Below are 21330 nucleotides of genomic sequence, written 5' to 3'. Positions count from 1 at the left end.
GGTGACCAGGGCAGTGTGCTTTGTCCATCTGATCTGGAGCCAAACCCTGCTTCTCTTCATTCCTCAGCTATGAGGGTCTCTGTGGGGGAGCCTCATGTTTCTACACCCCACTCAAGATGGCCAAAGGTTGATTTTTTTTAAGTTGACTGGAAATAAGTGTTGCAATCTCTGTAGCAGTCAGGAGAAACATCTACTAAAAGGAGCAATAGTAAGAAAGCAAACAAACAAAATGGAAACCTTTAGTGTTGATAAAACAGCCCTATGAGGGGGGATAGAATGGACCCAAATCCAAGCCTCTCAGTAACTGCATCCAGTAGAAATGACGTAAGCACACCAATAAGAAGGCTGGTATGGCTCGGGAGCTAGCTCAGGGGTTAAGAACACTTGCTGCCCTTTCAGAGGACTAGAATTTGGTTCCCAGCACCCAGGTCAGATGACTCACAACAATCTGTAACTCTGGCTCCATGGAATACGGACCCTCTTCTGGCCACTGTGGGTACCTGCACATATGTGCAATAAACATAAATAAAAATAAATCTTAAAGGAATGACAGACACTCTTGGCATGAATAAAAGCAGGACTACCCACTGTCTTAACAAAAACTTACTTCAAACGAGAGCCACAGGAAGGATAAAAGAAAACAAATGGCAGGACAGTTAATATGGAATTAAGAAGCCTTAGAAGCAAAGGATATTTCCAGGGGGAAGTTTAAAAAAGCATCGTGCCCACTCCAAGGGTCTATGAGCCTAATAGTAAAGTTCCAAGATGCATGAACCCCAAACTGGCAAAATTGAGAGGAGAACTAGAAAAACTCGTAACTACCTTTGAGTACTCAAACACTCTTTCAGTCAACCGTAAAGCCGGATGTCAGAAAATCAGCAAGAACAAACATCTCAGAAACAGATCCATAATCTTAGTTACTTGTCTACTGTTTTGGTGAAACACCACGAACAAAAGCAACTTGGGGAAGCGGGGGGGGGGGGGGCAGTTTATTTGGCTTACACTTCCCTATCACTGTCCATTATTGAAGCAAGTCAGGACAGGGACTCATACAGAGCAGAAGCCTGGAGCAAGGAGCTGATGTAGAGGCCATGGTGGAGTACTGCTTACTGGCTTGCTCACAGTCTGCTTTCTTACAGAACCCAGAACCAATAGTCCAGGGGTGGCCTAACCCACAATGGGCTGTGCCCTCCCATAATAATCACTAATTAAGAAAATGCCCTGTAGATTTGCCTACAGCCTGATCTTATGGAGGAATTTCCTTAATTGAGGCTCTTCTCTCTCCAATGACTCCAGCTTGTATGAAGTTAACATAAAACTAGCCAGCATACCTACCAACAGAACAACAGACATTTTTGAGGCTACTGTTGGTAGCACCAGAACACATATCCTTTCCAAATGCCCATGAAACCACTGATCCAAAGAGAGGGTTTGCTATATCCTGCATCATATAACAAGCTGTAATACATGTAGAATAAATAAAACCAGACAAATTGCCTCTCTGACCATTACACTTTTAGACTAGAAATTGAATCAAAAGGTAGCAGGAAAGTCTCTAAACATCCAGACAGTAAAAAACCCACTTCTACAACAGGCAAAAACAGTGAGAAAAATATAAAAATACATTGGATAGGATGAAAATGATATAAAAAACAGTGATGTTCATAGGATGCAGCTAAAGCAACACCCAGAGGTCAACTCACAGTATTCAACACTTGTGTTAGAAAAGTCACATGTTAACAATTTCAGCTCCTACCTTAAGAGACATGAATGAAAACAACCCAAACAGCCTGAAAGGGGAATAAAGGTAGAAGCTGGACTCAATGGAATTGGAAAAAGGAAGATTGGGAAAATCCAAGAAAATGGTTGCTTGAAATAACTGATAAAACTGAGAAATGTCTACCAAGGTGGATGGAGGCCAGAGAAAGAACAAGGTAGACCTCAGGGGATGACAAGGCGGTTCTGGAAATGACTTCAGATAAAGACACTCAGCCTCAGCGGATGGTGACAATTTAGTAAAACCCACAAACTACAGAAGTTTTGTATATGTCATTCTATCCCATTGTAGGATATTATACATTTTTCATATCACATATAAAAATTAATAATAATCAATCTTCACTCTAGCTTAAATGTGTAGGTTTAGCCTTAAAGATATTATAGTTTCTTTTAAAAAGTCCACTTCCCAGGAGATTGTTGTGTCCCTATTTATACTCTTTGATTAATTGAAATTTATTCCTTTGGAGTTTTTTTTACATTTTAAGATAAATGTGTTTCAGAATGATTTAAAAATTTTTTTTTTAAATATTTGAGTCTTTTCCCCTAAATAGAATAAAACAAAATCAGTACCACCATCACCCAACCCCTACTGTGCAGAACACCCACCTCTGTGGTACCCATCTTGCTTTGCCTTGTTGACCATGCATATCATGGTCCCATCACAACAGCCACTTTCTAGTTGGTGTTGTATGACACATGACTCCTGAAGTCTACCCTCATTCTAGGTGCTGTGGTCAGAGCTGAGAATACAAAAGCACTTGGGGAAAGTCCTGCTCAGACACATAGCACATGTTAAACAATCACATACATAACCTGAGATGGGTAGACACACAGAACACAGATCCCATGGGAGAAGAATAAACCCCAAGAAGTATATTCACCCAACTGAGGGCCCTGAGGTACCTCAAAAAGTGATCAAGAGATATTAAGACCAAACTGGGCCTGTTGGTCTGTAATCCCAGTGACTCATGAAGGCCAGGGAGGGACGATCCAAAGTTGAAGACCTACCTGAACTACAGAGGGAGTACAGGACCTGCCTGGGCAACCAGGTGAGACCCCATATTCAAGCCAAAGTGAAAAGAGAGGTGGGTCCTATAGTAGTTGAGTGCTTACTTAACTTAGGTTCAATCCCCAGTACTGGGCTCCCAATGCCCCCCCCCCCCAAAACAAAACAAAGTGAACACACACACACCGAAGTGGAACTACAAACCAGAATACCAGAATAACCCTACAATTAAGGAGGTAGTGATTGTAATTTTAAACCTTCTGAAGATGGAATCTGTAGGGCCAAACTGAGTCCAATTTGGATTCCTACCCTATGATGAAAGAAGAAACATCAGCACCAGCTCTCCAAGAAAACAGGTATGAAATGAGAGCATCATGGCCTCAAGAGCAGAGCCAGAAAAAGACATCAACCAGAAATAGTATCGATCCCTGATTCTCGGAGGTGGTGGGGTTAATACAGATATCTGGTTTAAGACTGAACACTCAAGGCTCAGGGAACATCTCAGAAAAGGAGGAAAGGATTTAAGAGCTGGAGGATGGGGGAGAGTGCTGTGGGGTACTGTTGTGGGGACACACCATGCCACTGTACTCATGAGCTCACAGCAGCCACAGCTGCTCACAGCAGCCACAGCTGCTCACAGCAGCCCCAGCTACCTGCACATGATCAAATCAGACCAATCTCAGAACAAACGGGGTAGATGAGCTCCAAGCACCACCCTACACTGAGGAGCTACTGTCAATGGATAGAGCCTGGAGAGGAGACTCATTCTCTTAAGGATGTGGCCACTGTTAGGATATCCATACTTTGGTGGATGGCCCCACACTCACGCACATATGGGCAACACTAACTCGATTTAGTGGGTCATAAAAAAGAAAGGCATAAAGTTGGAGGGGAGAGTACATCTGGGGTAATACAAGGGAAATAAGATATTTCATTTTACATGTGTATGAGTTTCTCAAAAATAAAGAGAAAATTTTAAAGTACTGGTTATTAACTGAACTATTTCTGTTAAGAACATGGATACAATATGCTCAATAAAGTATTGGCAAGTCAAAATCTAGCATCCTACTGAGAGAATAAGACATCAGAATTAAGCAGGGTTATCCCAGGAAAGCAAGGCCGATTCCCCTTCTGAAAATGAATCCATGCATGGAGCTGTGTAAATGGACCAATGCTGGGGTGCATACAGGTATCTAGATCAAGGAAAGAGACCTTCACATGCAGTCACTGACAGGGGGCAAAGGCTCAGTGGAAAAGGACAGTCTTCAACAATGGACTCTGGACAGATGCTCACATGGTCCACCTGTCCCTACCATCATCTGTGGTTTGGGATCTGTCCTGTCTCATCAGTCAATAGCTCCATTTCCACATCTGTCTTTACTTCTGTCTATCTGGGCACAGACCAGACTTCTTTAACCAAAAGGAACTCAAAATGACCATGGCTACAGACCTGACTCTAGAAGGCACAATTGGAAAAAGTTCAGAAGACAACTGAGACAACAGGTGACTACAGGCTTTGAAGAGTTTTAAGTTCACGATCCAGGCAAGACAAAGTAGGGTAAGCTGGATTTTATTAGCGCGAAGACTGTCCACATTGGAAAAGCACACTATGTTTCAAAACAAAACAAAACAAAACAAAACAAAACAAAACAAAACAAAACAAAACAAAACAAAACAAAACTACAGGCTGAGAGGAAATATCACAAGACTTACATCGGACAAAGGCTGTGTACATAAAACATGCAAAGAGGACTTAAAATTGAGCCATAAGAAGAAAACAACCCCAATATAAAAAGGGCAAGTCTGAACAGACACTTTACCAAAGCACATGTATGAATGATGAATAAGAAGATAGAAAGATATTTATAGCTTGTCTTTGGAGCTGCACGTTAAACAATGACATACGACTTCACTCTCACGAGACTGCCTAAAATCCCCCTCCCCAGTGATCATCCACTGCTGGATGATGAGCGGAGTGAGAGGCATGTTCCCCACTGTAGTGGGAACACAGACATGGTACAGTTGCTTTGGAAGACAGCTGGGAACTCCCTTTTTTTTTTTCATTTCTTTCCTTTTAATTTAATTTAATTTTTTTGAGATAGGATCTTACTACATAGGCCACTGGCCTTAAACTGATCTGTCTGCCTCAGCCTCCAGGGTGCTAAGGTTACAGGTGTGCACACTGTACCTGACCAGTGTGGTGGGTGATCTTTAACACAGAGTTAAACTGAACATTATCATGTGAGCCAGCGACTACACTCTTAACTATTTGATCCACTGGTTTGGAAACTAATGTCCTCATAAAAAGTTGCCTGTAAACATTTATAGTGGCTTTGCTCATATTGCTACAAACTGTAAGCAATCAAATTACCCCTCAATACATACACACAAAGTGGTAATACTTATGTACAGTGCAATGTTATTCAAGGAGATAATGGGCTGCAAAAAGACACAGAGGGAGCTTCAGTGTGGAACTCAGAACAGACGAGGCCCGTGTGAAAGGATCTGTCTACCTACTGTGTGATCCTAACCAAACGGCAACAAAGAGAAGACCAACACACAAAGAGAGAGAATGAACAGTCGAGTCAGGGCACAGGGAGTGGAGGAGGAGAGGGTGAGTGGATGGGGCACCGAGGAACATCCAGGATGGGGACATTATTATATATGGTACTGTCCTGATGGAAACTGATAACACACAAATGTTAGTCAGACCCTATAGAGACTTCAAGCAGTGGCCCTAAGCATTGTGTGTAAATTAATAAGGACATAGCAGTGAGGAGATTGGTGTCCTGAGTAAGGGCTGACTGTGAAAGGGGAGTCTAGTCATATGAAAGCATGAAGCATCCTCACTGTACTGTGCAGGAGGGCCTTGGGACAGAGTACTGAGTTCTTCAAATGTAACCCAGGAAATGAGTGGAGTCTGTAAGTCCCCATAGACCAAGATTTTCAAAACAAGGGTAGCCCACCTGACTCATGGAATATAATTCTCAACACTCACAGATTTCAACTCTCTACAAATTGATCTAAAGATTTCCCACCGTCCTAACAAAACCCCAAGAGGCTTTATTATAGATTCAGAGCAGTAACTTCTCAAACTTTACAGAAAGGCAAAGGGTCTGAAAAGGCCCAAATATTTCACAAAGACAATAAAAGTTGGAGAAGTTGTACTGACAGATTTCAAGATGTACTGTACTCTTTCAGTAATTGCAATATTGAATTTTGATTGTTGGCTCAAGTGCATTTAGAATCACTTAGGAGACACAACTCTGTATGAAAGTCCTTCCAGAGAGGTTCAGCTGAGGAGGAAAGACCCACCCTGAATGTGATTGGCATTAACCCATGGGTTGGGGTCTCAGAGTGAACAAAAAGGAGAATGTAGCTGCAAGTTTTCCTGTGTCCTGCCTGGCCTATGGCAAGGACAAATCTTTCCCACTTGCATCCCCCAAGTAAACACACAGAGGCATATATTAATTAAAACTGCTTGGCCATTAGCTCAGGCTTACTACTGATTAGCTTTTACACTTAAGCTCAGCCCATTTCTGTTAATCTATATGTCACCACATGTTCCATGGCTTTACCTGTGTGCCATTACATGCTGCTCCCTGGACAGTGGGCTGGTGTCTCCTGACTCAGCCTTCCTCTTCCCAGAATTCTTCTTGTCTGCTTATCCTGCCTATACTTCCTGCCTGGCTGCTGGCCAGTCAGTGTTTTATTAAACCAGTGTGCAAAAGCATTATTCCACAGAAGGAGAAAGCCCAGCTGAGCACCGGCATCCATCTCTTTCTGCTTCCTGACTACAGATGCAATGTGACAACTGACACACTTCTGCTGCTACAGCTAGGGATTGCACACAACCCCACACCAGCCCCATCACAATGAACTGCATCCTCAGCCCGTGGACCAGAACAAATCCTTCCTGTCTTAATGAGCTTTTGACACAACAATGAGAAAAAGATGCTCCTGTGAAATGAGTTTGTAGGAGGAATGTGGAAAAAAAATTTGGAACTTTGGGTTGGGAAAGCCTGAAAATGGTGTAGGTAGAACTTAATGGGCCATTCAGACCTGGAGCTGGGGAGACTAGAAGGCCGAAGGAAATGTGGACAGTGGAGGCCTGGCTCGTGTAGGTTCAGAGGGAGCTCAGCTGGGAACTGGGCTAGGGAGCATTTGTGCTATGCTCCAGCAAGGAATCTAAGTGCATTCTGTTCATGTCCTAAAATCTGGAGTGAGGCTGAGTTAAAAAGTAATTAAGTTTCTCGGTGAATGAAATGACAAGACAGGGTAATATCTAGGCTGTAGCATGGTTACTGCTTGCTGCTCTTAGATTTATAGTGAGGGAAAGAAGAAAACTGCAGTTTGCTCAAGAAAGAGGCTCAGTGAGGGTAAAGTTCTGGATAATGTTAATTGCTAGAGATCACTCCATTACAAAGAAACCTCACACACTGGGATGAGATGGTAAGAAAGGTTCTTGGAGGGCAAGACCGACCACAGAGCACCAGCTTGTAACAATGCAGTTGTGTGTGAAAGAAGAGGAACCTTCCCCAGCAATGATACCACAGGGGTCCTGTCTCAAAAAATAAAACAAAACAAACAACCAACAGCAACAACAGCAGCCCCCCTCCTCCCAACCCAAGGAAGTGCATTCTCAATGCTTAGCTTCTAAGACCACAAGACTATGGGGACCTTGAGAGTCAGAATGAATGAATTTTGCGTTATGAGATTCTACAGGTCCATGGGAGTCAGGGGTAGAACGTTTGTGTTTTAAAGCGGTGTGTTTCGGTCTCAAGTTGACGAGATGGACTTGAAATGACTGACTTCAGTGTCCACTTGTCTAGATTTAGTCTCACCTAGCAGACACTGTGAGGGCACTTCTGGAGACATGTACCTGAGGAGGGAGGGGCTGTCTCAACGTGGGCAGCAGCATCTTCCAGGCTAAGATCCTGGACCGAATGAAAAAGGAACCAGAAAAAAGTCAGCTGATGACCAACATCCACCTCTCTACTGTTTCCTCACCAGGGACACAGTGAGGACCAAACACCTCACTTTGTCCTGTTCCACAGCTGCAGCCGCACTTACTGCCACACCGCCTTTACCTGCTCTGCCGAGCTCCACCTGTGAGTCTGAACCAGGACCGACTCTTCCTCCCTTAAGTGACTTCTGTCACAGCAACTAGGAATGTCACTAATGTCAAGCACACAAAGGAACACACACCCTGATTGACAGAGTGGGACAGAGACTTCTAAAATAGACTCACACACAGAAAAATAGATTTTTTTTTGTGTGTGTATGTCTAAGACCGTGCATGTGTGGGTGTGTATAATGTGTTCGTGTGTGTATGAGTACAGGTGTACACACGCCCTGGCATGTGTGCAGAGGTCAGAAAACAACATTGGGTGTCAAACTGTCAACCGTTTGAGACAAAGTCACTTTGTTGCTCACCACCGTGTACAACAGGCTGGCTGACCTGTGACCTTCCAGGGATTCTGCTTCCGCCACAGATGGCAGATACCTAACTACTGCACCTACCTTTTATGTGGGTTCTGGGGTTTCAAAGTCAGGTACATTTGTGTGACAAGCACTTAGACACCAAGCCATCTCCCAACCACATTAAAAACAGTGTTTTGGATGAAGATCTCCATTTTGACCGAGAAACAATGGCATTTGCAAGAAGTGGTGGGACATTTGGTTACTCACTGACACAGAGTTCAATTCTCTAAATCTCACGCCTTGTTAAAAATTAACTTAAAATACATCACATATCTAAGTGCAAAACATCAAACCAGAACAGTTTAGAATAAAATACAAGATGAATCTCTGTGGCTCAGGGTAGGCAAGCAGCTTTGAGTCATGGTACCAAAAGCACAATCCATTAGAAAACTGGACTTTATTTATGATTTTTTTTTAAGGAAAAAAAATGTTCTGTGGAAGTTGGTGTCAAAAAGACTAGTTACAAACTGGGAGAAAATACTTGAAAGTGATATATCTAACAAAGGAGTCATATCTAGAATATATGAAGAACCCTCTGAGCCAACAGTAAGGTAACAAATTACCCAATTAAAAGTAGGAAAATGTTAAAAACATTTAACATTTTTCAGAAAGATATATGCATTGGTCAGAAAACACACAAAAGATACTCAACCCAACTAGCCATTAGGGAATTGTAAGTGTAAAACACCAAGAGATACTGTGACGTGTCTACTAGAACGATCACAATACAACACAGATAGGAGCTGGAGGATAGCTTAGTGGGTAAGAGCACTGGCTGCTTTTCCAGAGGATCTGGGTTCGATTCCCACTACCCAGATGTGACTTACAGTGGTCTGTAACTCCAGTCTCAGGGGTTCTGATGCCATCTTCTGACCTCTGTGGGCAATCCACGCACATAGTACACATACATATAGGCAAACACCCATACACATAAAAGTAAATTCATTTTTAAAAGTCCCGATACTTTTGGCTGTGAAGATGGTCCAGTGAGTCAAGTATTTGCCTTGTAAGCATGAGGACCTGAAGATAGCTGGGTATTCTGGAACTCTTAGAACCTCAAATGTTGGGGAGGTAGAGACAGGTAGATGACCCCTGGGGCTACATAGCCAGATGGCTGGCTTCTCAGGACAGTAAGACACCTCTGTCTCAATAAAAAATGGTGACCGCACCTGAGAAATGGCAACCAAGGTTGTCCTCTGGCCTGGGTGCTCCCCACCCTCTTGCTCCCCTTACACATACACATATGCACACATGTGTGCACAGATACATACACAAAACCAAGTAGGTGAACTGAGATGCATTCACACCATGGAGCACGACTCCACTAACCAGTTAAAATGTATGCTGCGGACACGTGCAAAGCTCGGAGACATCTCAAAGCATCAGAGTCAAAGGAGGCAAGCTCAAAAGGTGAAACACTGTCTGGCTCCGGGGTTGTGAGTGTGTAAAGACACAAAACCCCACTGAAGGAAAACAAGAGTGAGGGGGTGCTAGTGCCAGTCCCCTCTGAATGGGAGACAGTGGTGGCTGCAGAACCTGGCATGCATTCAAATCCACACAACTGCCTACCTCAAAGCCAACATCGCCACGTTAATGGGAAAAACAAAAAACAAAAAACCCCAAACCAACCAACCAAACAAAACTTTAGGAAAAGATGAGGGGAAACCAATTTTCCACTCAGTTTTTTTCCAATCCAAGGGAGCTTTATCTCAAGTTCAAGATATGAGGGAACAGTCCTTTCCATTCTAAATGGAATCTAGGTCACATCTTCTGCACGATCTTTTCCTCTGCAAGTCCCACCTTCAATGACCTCCCATAGCACTATCGTGAGCTGTCTGTCAGATGCAGCTCACCGAGGGCAAGGTGTTGGTCTCACAGGAGTCATCTCAAATGTCAGCTCTGGGAAGCAGAACAGGAACGGACTGGACGGGTGAGAGGGTGGGTGGGACGCAGAGGGCACTCAGTGGATAGCACCGTCTTCTGAAAGAACAGCTCTGGCCTGGACCTGATCACTGACTTATCTTTCAGCATGGCTGGGAAGAAACGGATGGGCCTCTTGCACACACGAAAGGTTGTACAAGAGGATGCACACAGCTAAGGAGGTGGTCCATCAGGACCCGCTGCTGCTTCAGACGCCTATTGTTGCCACCCACCAAGATCATTCATCAACACCACAGAGACCCACTTCTTGGCCCAATGTCGCTTCCTGTCGCCTCCTGGCAAAGTGGGGTTTAAACAAAGGTGCACAATATGTGAAGGATACCTAGGTCTCTCCAAGCAATAGTGTCTTATGGTAAGGTATGGTCCATGGCTACTTCAGGTCATTCCATCCGCATTTCCATCTGCCTCCTTACCACGCATCCTTCACCTTGGCACTGGGTGAAGACAGGAACTCCTGTCTTCACCCAGTGCCAAGGTACTGAGGGGCCGGGGGAGTCCCTCTCTGGCCTTGGCCTATGCTCTGTGTCTGCCACTGCTGGGACTAGAAGCCTGCAATTGTACATGTTCTGGACTGGACACACCTGGTGAGTGGTACTCTCGAGTTTTAAAGAAGTAGACTCTGTCTGATGCGTGGCTGATCTCAGAAGCCAGCATCTTCTCTGGGACAGGAACTCAGAACTTCATACTAGCTTTCTGCAGCTGAACACACTGGGCTGATGGGAAAATACAGTGTGAAATGATAATCCCCTTTGAGGACTGTGACCAAAATCAGGGCTGAGTTGGGGGAGACCTGTGGGCCAACACTGACCCTGCCCATGACAGTATTTACAACATTTTACCTTGGGGACAAAGGTTCTGAGCTGGCTGGATTTGGGGCAGAGGTCAGCTGGTACAGAGAGGACACAAAACAACCGGAGTTACAGTGGTACACGTCTCCACAGGGCTCCAGCTGTAAACCAGCAAGAGTGACTTCGGCTGTGACTTCAAAGAAGAGCGTTTAAAGGAGGGGGAGGGAATTGTGATATTTAAGAACAGTAGTTCTCTCCGAGGTGTGGGGACCTCGAGGGGGAGTTGTGGGGTCCAAAGTGTCTTCACAGCTGTCCTCTCCCAGTATGTAGGGCCATCTGGATGCCCAACCTGCCAACATCACAGGTAAGAGGCAAGAGCTAGTCTGAGAAAGTGGTTGTTTCCTGCCATCCAGTCAGAACACAAAGATACTTGGAGGAGATCTGCAAAGGTGGAGAACACAGCCTTTCTCAGATGGAAATCTACTGGGGAGGGGATTTAGAGTTATTTTATAATACATTAAATGATTATTAGTTTTTTTCTAATATGCTAAATGTACATATATTTTAAAAATCATTTTAAAAAGGCCCCAACGATCCTGAATATTCTTAAACAGGGCAGTGGGCTCTAGAAGAATCCATGGTCTCAAGGGTTAAGTTGGGCCCTTAAGTGCAGGTCAAGCTATGCAGGGGTTAGCACTCATGAAGAGAAATGCTCTCTAGCCTGTTCCGTCTGGTTCTGGTGCCCCAGACACAAGCTCTGACTCATTTCATAGACGGGTTATACCATTAGCCTTTGGAAATCAACCTCTGCCTCAAGGAGGAGCCAGGAAGCACTAGGGGGGGGTCTCACCTCTAAGTTGCATTCCCAGGAGGTGAGGTAGGACAGCCTTGAAGCTCTGCTGGGTGCATGTGTACTTACCTTCCAGCCCCCTGAACATACTTAACAAAAGAATTATGCCTAAGACTTTAAGCACAAACTTCAGGAAGCCTACAGAGAAATGATTAAGCTGTGACTGTCCGGGTGTGAATGTGAATAATTATACGTTAACACCCTCTACCACTCAAATAATTGTCATTCAGCTCAACAGCTGAAGGACTGACTTTGGAACAGGGGTTAATGGCATCAGAACAATAGCAGAAATACAGAGAAATACACCGTGTAAAATAGTCTGAGAGGTCAGAGGACAAGGGGGAGATGGTATTAGAGAGGGCTGACTTGGGGTCAGTACCATATTACCGAGGTTAATCATAAAAAAAGAAGATGAAACCAAATCTAAGGTTTCTTGCTGTAATGCCATTTGATGTCCTGACCCCACACAAACCTCTCTGGAGGTTCTTTCCCTTCCTCAGAACCCCATAGGCTCTGCAGATGGACGATGCTTCCTTTGAACTCTGAACTGGCCACTCTGGAGGAGGAACACAGTCACTGGTCCACACACAGAAGCAATGTCCCCGTCACCCCCCAACCAGAGCAACCTTCCACAGAACATCTGATTCAGAACACACTATCAACATTTCCTACCTCCAAGATTCTTAGCGTCCCCATAGACAATGGCCACCATCAAATCATCCCGTGCTTTGGGGGGTTTCAGTGTGTTCCAAAGATGGGCACTGGATAGCTAGTGTCAGACCCATGCTATTTCCCAGTAAATACCTAAAGGTTCCTGAACACACCAGTGACAATGAGTGAGGCTGAGGCAGGAGGACCTTGAATTTGATGTCAATCTCGGCTAGACTAATAGCTTGTTTTAAAAACCAAAAAGAAAAAATGCTAACTTAAAAATCATGTAAATGATCCCCACCCATACAAAAAAATCTGTATGCAACTCCTCCCCTTCAGTTTCATGCATTCTATCTGCAAACTCTAGAAGCTTCTCTGACCTTGACTCCTGCTTCCCTGGGGAGGAGAAATTGCACCTCAAGCCTCAGAAGAAGGTTCTTCCACACTGGGACAGTGTTTGACCTGCCCTCCTGGCCCCAAACCCAGACACCTCCCAGTCCATGTCACCCAACTTAATTTCCAGGACACTGACAACCCCAGAGAGGGAGGATGAGTGTCTGGAATGGCCCTGAGGTATGCTGAATAATTTTTCATTGATAATCATGCCGCCGTCGCCATGAGCTAACTTTTGAAGACCAACCCAATGGAAAGGAGCCGGGCCCTTAATTTCTTAATGAATTATTCTTCACCGTAGGATGGGGATTACGCCACGGAGCAGGCATCTCATTACTGACAGAGCTGTCAGAAGGACAGGCGAAAGGAAAACTGGCAGCTCTAATTTCTCTGCAGAGAAATGAGGGGCTCTTTGGGGATTAATCTCAGTACCAACATTGAGCCTCTGCCTCGGGGCAGCTGAGGAATTCAAAAGAAGTTGTGACTGAATTCTGAGCGATGGAAGTGAGCTCAAATGGGGCAGCAGACTTTGGTTTCTCACCTATTCAAATGAGGCAGAGGCTGGGCAGGTGTGGTGGGGGAGCGCACAGGGCAGGTAGCTAGCAGGGTGGCAGGCGGCTGGCAGGGGGCTACACCTGTTCTGAAGAAAGGCCCCCATACAGAGGAGCCTGGCACACACGGTGACTGGGTTTGGGTCCCTTCACCTCCTTGCAGGGATGGGGTGTAAAGGCCATGTGTGTCGGTGACACTCTGGTCCCTTAGCTTTTCCACTAGGCATCATATCCCTTCCCCAAGCTAGCCTTTATCAGGGAGGAGGAAGATTCAGAGGCTGGACTTCTTCCTGTGCCTGAGGATGGCATCCTCCATTCCGTGGGGTCCTGTGGTTGTTGGAAGTAGCTCACTGCTACTGCTAGAGAGAAATGGCCCCTCCCCCGCAGAGGCAAGGGGGCTTTATGAATGTATTTCTCACTATCACGTATCAATAAACATTCACGAAGCAGCCCCTGGATATCGACATCTGGTATGTTTGTTTCTGCTCTTACAGAGCTGAGGAGGAGTCGGGCTTGAGCTCCCATAGCTCAGTGTGCTAAGACCAGGGAAGTAAGAGTTCAGGGATGGTGGGCGGGGTGAGACCGGGGATAGTGCTTCTAAGCAGGTGGTCTTGGTGCAGGGTTCTGCAGGAAGTGGTACTGGGAGGGTTAAGGGACCAGGGAGTCAGGTGAGGGGAGTAGGTGAGATCTGAGGGAATGGAGGTTCTGGCATTTATTCTGGCTATCACATAGCCAGGAGGCAATAAGAGACTAGGGTGGGAGGGGCTGACATTCTTATGCTCAGATGAGGAAGCAGGTTGAATACACAACCATGGTGACCACTGTTACTAGGGAAGTGTGCTATGAGAGCTCAGAATTGCGGGGTCCACTGTTTTGTCCCGTCTCCCCCAGCAGAACCATAATAAGATCAGCTAGTGGCCCCACTCACCCTAAGGCCTTCCCAGGACCACCTCTGGATGCTCCAATTGAGCTAGCTTACCCAGCAGGCTCCCATTCAGCCTCTTCCATCCCATTTTTATGGGTCTCCCCATCTTGTTCATGGCACTCACTCAGTCTATCTCTGTCTTCAGTATCGGGTGACTATGGGAACTCCCAACTGCTACAGTGTGGCTCTGCAGTGTGTCCCCAAAGGCCCCTGTGTTGAAGTCTTAGTCCCCAGTCTATGGCACTACAGGGAGTTGATTGTAGCTTTAACATGTGGGGTCTTTAGCAGATGGAACTTAAGTCATTGGGGAATGTCCCTGGAGGTGATAATGGGGCACAGCCACTTCTCTCTCCTCTCTCTGCTATCTGGACCCTCCTTCCATGTTCTCTGTTACTATAGGCCAAGTGACCATGGAATGATAACTCTGCCTTTGAGCTAAATGCATCTTTCCTCCTCCGTCATCTCCAGGATGTGTTCCAGTGTCAGGAAGCTGACTCACACAGCAGCTCCATGCCAGTCCTGGCCCAATCCCCTCCAGTGTCAGAAGTCCAAGGTAGCCCACTAACCAAGCCCGAGCCTGGGAGCAGGTGAGTGAGGCAAATATACTTCTGTCCACACACTGGTTCTGTGCAGAGAAGTGGGTTTCAACATAAGACATGGGGGTGGGAGAATGACCCCCAAAATATAGTAAGCCAAGTGAAGTCCTGGGAATGTCCAAGGAGTCCTATGTCCTTGGTCTTTGCAACGTAGGTTGGGGTGGTTACAGTATCTCCTTACCATGACGGGAAAAGCTAGATGGATGAGAAATATGGGTGTAGGGGGCAGGCCAACTTGGACATCTGCACCAAGTAAACATATGGCCAGCTCCATGAACCCACAGGCAATAGACAGAAGCAGGCAGATAGCCAAATGTGACCCTTTCAAAAGGTCCAAGGTTGTGCTGGAGCAAGAAGCATAGTACACACACACACACACACACGCACGCACGCACGCACGCACGCACGCACGCACGCACGCACGCACCCACACCCACACATGCACACACATACATACGTGCGCATGCACACACAGCACAAGTAGGAGAGATAAATCGGGAAACACTGGGCAAATGGTCTTTTGAAAGCCAGGAATACGTGGACTCAACAATCAGATTAAGGGATCTCCATGTTCCACAAGAGCAGGCTAGGAAAATACTAAGACACGGCCACACGGCCACCAGTAAACGGCCTTACTTGCTTAACTCAACAGCTACTGCCACTGAACCGGCACCAGAACAGGGCGGGCACCTGAGGATGTGGACTCTGGGTCCTCTGACAGAAGCAGTGTCTGGAGGGAATGCCGGGGAGCAGGACAAAGTGATATAGTGACATGGTCACATACCCCTTACCCAGCCCCCTGGTAAACAGAACAGGCTACAGAGAGCAAAGGCCTGGCCTGGCTTCCTCTTCCTCACCTGAGATCAGCCCAGACTCCTGAGTAGATGCAGAAGGCCCACTGCTAATTGACTGGCCCAGGTACAGATCCAGTATATGCTCAGCATCTCCACTGTGCACCCCAGGCACCTCACCTTTTCACAGTTCCACAGAACCCTAACCTTGACCTCCCCGACTCTTTAAATTTCGGCCCCCACACTGGCAGCACAGATGTCCTGTTGCAGAGCAGGAGGCCACACCACACTCAGACTCCTCTTGCCTTTTCTGCAAGTCCCCTGGGTACCCCTTGTTTCCTGGCCAGTGTCCTGACATCTCTGGCACCTTCTGCTCCTTTTTCACAGTCCACAGTGCCCACAGCATATACCTGGCAATCAGTATATATCTGATAATCACATGCCACCGACTCGTAGGCTAGTGCACCCGGGATGCACTCTCCAAATGCTCTGCCCTCTCGTCCTCTCAAAGGCTTGATGGTAGCTGTCCCATGTGAGTCATCTCTAGAAGTCATTTTACTTTCTTGAACACTTGTACTCACTTGCCCTCTGCCTGGAACTCTCCCCTCCTGGATTTTAGTGTGGCTATGGGCACCACACCTTCACTTCCTTCTGCTTTTGGTCTCCACGCCATCTCTGTCAGGGCTCTGGCCCTAAAATCTAGCTGCCCATTCTACTGGACACCTACTTGCTTTCTTGAGGGTCTTTTGTACTGTTGGTGGTGTTAGCATACATGTGTTGATGACTGCCAGCGTGCTTGGCCAACTCTTCTCTGTGCCCGTGACAGCAGGGTTGGTAGCAGAGGTTTTCAAGACATAGCTCTTCTACAAGTGACTCTGACAAACATGGCCATGCCACATGGGCTTCGGTTAATGTCAACATCCTTTTCTGCCATCCATATCTTCAACAGTGCAGCTGGAAGGGACAGTGGTGTGCCATGCTGAGAGCTGGAAACAGCTGCATCATTACTTGGGTATTGAAAGGTCATGTACATCATCTTTCCCCCATTTGATATCTAGAAAGAGAGCTTTGCGCAGTGGCAGTATCATAGCCAATGAGGTTTATCCGAGGCGCGATTATTGCTAATTGATATCTAGAAAGAGAAGTCCGTAGCGTTCACTTCAAACACCTAGAAGAACCGAGTCTTCCAATGAGTCTGTGTACACCTACCACACCCGACTGCACAGTAGTACTTGTACTTGTTATACCTCACTTTGGTCACTGGTCTACCTGTCTACCCATCTTGAAATTTTACCACGTTTCAAAAATCAACAGAAGATATCAGTTACTCTCAAGTCAGCTCATATGCCATTAATTAAGAGTTCAATGTCAATTTAGCTCTTTTTCTCCTTTGAGGTAGCATTTGTATACAAGGAAACACACATCTTCAGTGTATTCCTGATGAGTTTTGACAAATACATGAACCTGTGTAGTCCACGTTGTTAAAAGTTATGCTGGGACATCCCTCAGGCCTCCTTCACAGGCAGTTGCTGTCTGCACACCCCAGAGGCAGTTACACTTTTTCCTTCTGCCCCTGATCACCTTGTACTAATTGGAAAACTTCATTCCATGAGTTTAAAACCAGACATGCTCTCTATGCCTGGCTCCTAGGCAGCACACCACCAAGACAAGCTGGTGTGGAATGCAGCTGCAGTTCATGCTTTCCTATCCCTGAGCCTGCAAACAAGGATTAGATCTCTGGGAGTTTATCTCCATTAATCCAGATTCTCTCACAAATGGACACCGGGCTATCCACTTGTTGATAATTACAAGGAACGCTACTGTGAACAGCTTTCATACATTTTCTAAGAGCGAGAACACGGGGTAATAAGGCATGAGAGCATACCTTTTCCTACAGATGTTCCCCCACTTACACCCACCAACGTTCATGGCAGGAGGGTTCCACATCCTCACAGACATCTGGTATTGTGAGCTTTCATCTCAGCCATCTGGGCCTAGGCAGACATCTTTCATAATGGCTTTAATTTGGATTTCACCAAACACACTCAACAATTTCATGTGCCTCCAGGCCAATCTGGACATACTGCTTTGTGAAGACAATGTCCTCTGCTTATATCTTGATAGGGGATACCCCTGAATCTTCACACACCCTCCCTATAAAACTCTTAGATAGATGTTCTGTAAAAATTTATCTCCCTCTGTGTCCTGCCCATTCACTTTCTTAGTAGTCTTTTACTTGCAACAATACTGGCAATTTCTTTCATGGCTTTATCTTCTGGAGATATGAAACACCTGCCTGGCCAAATCACAGAATTATTCATGCTTTTTCTTACAGCCATATGATTTCAACCTTATCTTTAAATATATCTTAAAGTTTATATTAATTTTTGTATTTGGTGTGAGGCAGGAATTATGCTAGGTACACTTTTGAAGAAGGTCATCCAGTTACTTAATCACTGTTGAGATGTCTGTTTTCCACCTTGAATATAAAATAACTGAAATAATTATATTTTAATTCACACACACACACACACACACACACACACACACACACACACACACACACACACACTCTTGCTTTATGAGTGCTGTTTCTGTGGAGGCCAGAAGATGGTATCAGAGTCCCTGGACCGGGGTTAACAGGTGTTGGTTTTGAGCTGCCTGACATGAGTTCTGGGAACCAAACTCGGATCCTCTGCCATGGCAGTGTGTATTCTTAACTGCTAAGCCATCTCTCCAGCCCTCATGGGTCGCTGTTCTGACTTTGGATTCCTATCACAGTGTCTTGAGCACCATAATTTAAAGGAAGTTTAAGAATCAGGTAATGTGAGTCCTCCAACTTCACTTTTCCTCTGTCTGTCTGTCCATTCTTTTATAATTTCATACACACATATGATATTCTTTGAGGTCCCAGGGGAAGAGAAATCATAGTCCTCATTTTTCCAAGATTTCTTTAGATAGTCTAGGCTCTTCACAAGTAGTACTGGTGTCAGCTGGGGATTTCAAAGCCTGGTGGAGCTGAGCAATGAGAACAGTGTATGGAGAACCGACCTCTTTGCAACATTGGCAGTTTCGGGGATAAGGTACATCCATTTATCTTCTTAGTCTTGTTTATATAGTTCAGTGGAGAAGTGTTCCATATATTTCATTAATGCCAACTACTTTACACAGGACAATATTATAATTATTTTCAAGTTGTTATTAATACCCACCATACAATAATACAACTTATTCTTGTATATAGCACCTTGTTGAATTACCTTATTTAATGTTTTCAAAATTCTTTGAAATAGTCAATATAAGTATATTACCTAAAAATAAAGACAGCTACATTTAATTCTTTCTGATATATACTTCTCTTTCAGTTTTATATAGTATTACTTCTTTTACATTTTAGTGTATGTATGCATGTTCATGCAAGTGTAACCGTGTGTAGGCAGGTACACATATATGTACATGTATACATAGAGAGGCCAGAGGTCAACTTTGGGTATCCTTCTCAGTCACTCTCCACCTTAGTTTCTGAGACAGAATCTCTCACTGAACTTGGGGTTCACTGATTGGCCAGGTTGGCTAGCCAGAAAGCTCCAGGGGTCTTCTTGTCTCTACCTCTCCAGTTTTGGGATTATTGATGCACACTGTAGTACCTGGCTTTTTATAGCTGAGGGAGGGCAGGCAGTCGGTCCTCATGCTTGTGTGGCAAAGAATTTACCAACTGATATCTCCTCAGCCTTTCTTTCTTTTAAAGTATCTATGCCTTACAGAATATATTTAGTAGAGTCTTTTTTTAAGACAAGTCTGTTCATCTATGCCATTTTACTTGAATCTTAAGAACATTTACATTTAATGTAATTATTGACATTGTTGGATTAGAGTCTTCCAACTCATTATTTCTCCCATCTGCTCTTTTCTTCCATTCCTTGGTTTTCTTTTGGGTTTGTTTTTAAAATAAGCATCTCATTTCGAGCTATACATCTTGCTTTTCAGTGGCAGTCTAGTATTGTTAACATGCATCATGATTTATCACAGCCTATCCTTAAATAACGTCCCACTTGCTCACAAGAACATAGGAAACATATCACAATGCGTTTCCAGTCCCCAGTCCTATCTCCCGTGCTACTGTTGCTATGTATTTTACTTCTACATATATTATAAAACCCCAAATAGGGAGTAATACAAAATAAATTTTACTGTGAGTAGTTGATTATTTTAAAAATAAGAATGCTGAGAAAATATTCACTACCCTTGCCTATATATTTTCTGGGTCTAGTTATATTCAGTGTTCTGGGAATGCTCAGCAGTCAGCTTCCCAGTCTCTCTGCTTCTGGCTTCCAAACACACTCGCGACCGTATTCTGCATTAGGCTCAAGGGGCCCCCAGACTCCTGGAATTCCTCCTCTGCACAGCTCCCTCTTCTCCAGCCCTCTGTCCACAGATGGCAGTCAGCTGGGACACTAGACACAGGACGACAATAGATGCAGCAGCCACAGCAGCAGTTCTAAAGGCAAAACCTGAGAAAAACCCACATGTCCACTAACTGTGGACAGGGTAAAAACAGTGGGCATTTGTAACACGGGATTCTCCACAGTAGCTTAAGAGATGGATGGTCTTTGCAAGACTCCAAATACCTGTTCTCATAAACACACTACTTGAAAGAAGCAACCCGGGAAGACACTGATATTCTATTCCTTTAAATGATAAGCAAGGTGTTGGAAAGGGGTGGGGGAGACAGGGCTGGGGCAGACCTCTGTAATGCTGGCTGGTGCATGCGCTTTGTTTGCCCTTTGGTGTTTATACTTCCCATACCCACCTGAACACTCTTTGGTCTGAGGTAATGTTTCACGGTAAAATAACGGAAGCATCGACCTCCCACCCACATGCTCTAGAACCGCTCTAGCAAAGCTCCTGCCCCTGATGCTCCCTCTCCTGACAAATGACTCAGCAGTCATGTGACCTCTTCCCTCCTTGTTCAGAACAAGAGTGGGACACAGAAGCAACACTGATAACAAAGCTGGTGCCTACACCCTGGGGGCCAAGGGGGCCGGAGGCCTTCTGTGCACTCATCCCCTGGGGACATTACCTAGTGATCTGGGAGAGGGCTGTACCTTGTGCTGTTCACTGCCAGGTTTACAGCTTCTGCCATGAGCCAGACATGGGGCTGTGTGCTTGGATAGGTAGGAGACCATTCCAAGTGGACTCCAGGCACACAGGCGGTGGGCAGACTCCTGGGTCACAGAGCAACAGACAGCACAATGGCTGAGTGAGGTAATGCTCAGTTGAGAATTATGTGTCCCTCGTCACTGCTTCTCCCAACTCATTCTGTCTAGTACACACTGAAGAATGTCTGGATACTGGGGAATCACCTATGAGGAGGATGTGATAGAGCAAAAGTCAGGAGCAGTGGAAACATCCACAGGTTGGATGAGTCGAGGCCCCTGGAGGGTCGAGGGAGAATGATCTGAAAGTGGAGAAAGATTTGAGTACATGCTGAGCTGGAGGACCCAGCCCCAGCCCCAGTCATTCCTTCTGGGGCCTGCCTAAGGGGGTATGTTCTGTCATTTAGAGACCTCATCCT

The 21330-nt window shown here is 45.3% G+C and overlaps 1 protein-coding gene and 1 pseudogene across 2 annotated transcripts in view; one reads left to right on the top strand and one right to left on the bottom strand.

Moving 5' to 3' along the window:
- The window catches only part of Mgmt (O-6-methylguanine-DNA methyltransferase), a 243831-nt gene that overhangs the window by 13079 nt on the left and 209422 nt on the right, over positions 1-21330 (bottom strand). The window lies entirely within an intron of this gene.
- Positions 16820-16894, top strand: LOC121827063 (U4 spliceosomal RNA; annotated as a pseudogene).

Source organism: Peromyscus maniculatus, chromosome 1, assembly GCF_049852395.1.
Source record: "Peromyscus maniculatus bairdii isolate BWxNUB_F1_BW_parent chromosome 1, HU_Pman_BW_mat_3.1, whole genome shotgun sequence".
Classification (NCBI taxonomy): domain Eukaryota; kingdom Metazoa; phylum Chordata; class Mammalia; order Rodentia; family Cricetidae; genus Peromyscus; species Peromyscus maniculatus.
This window is presented reverse-complemented; position numbering and strand designations above follow the sequence as displayed.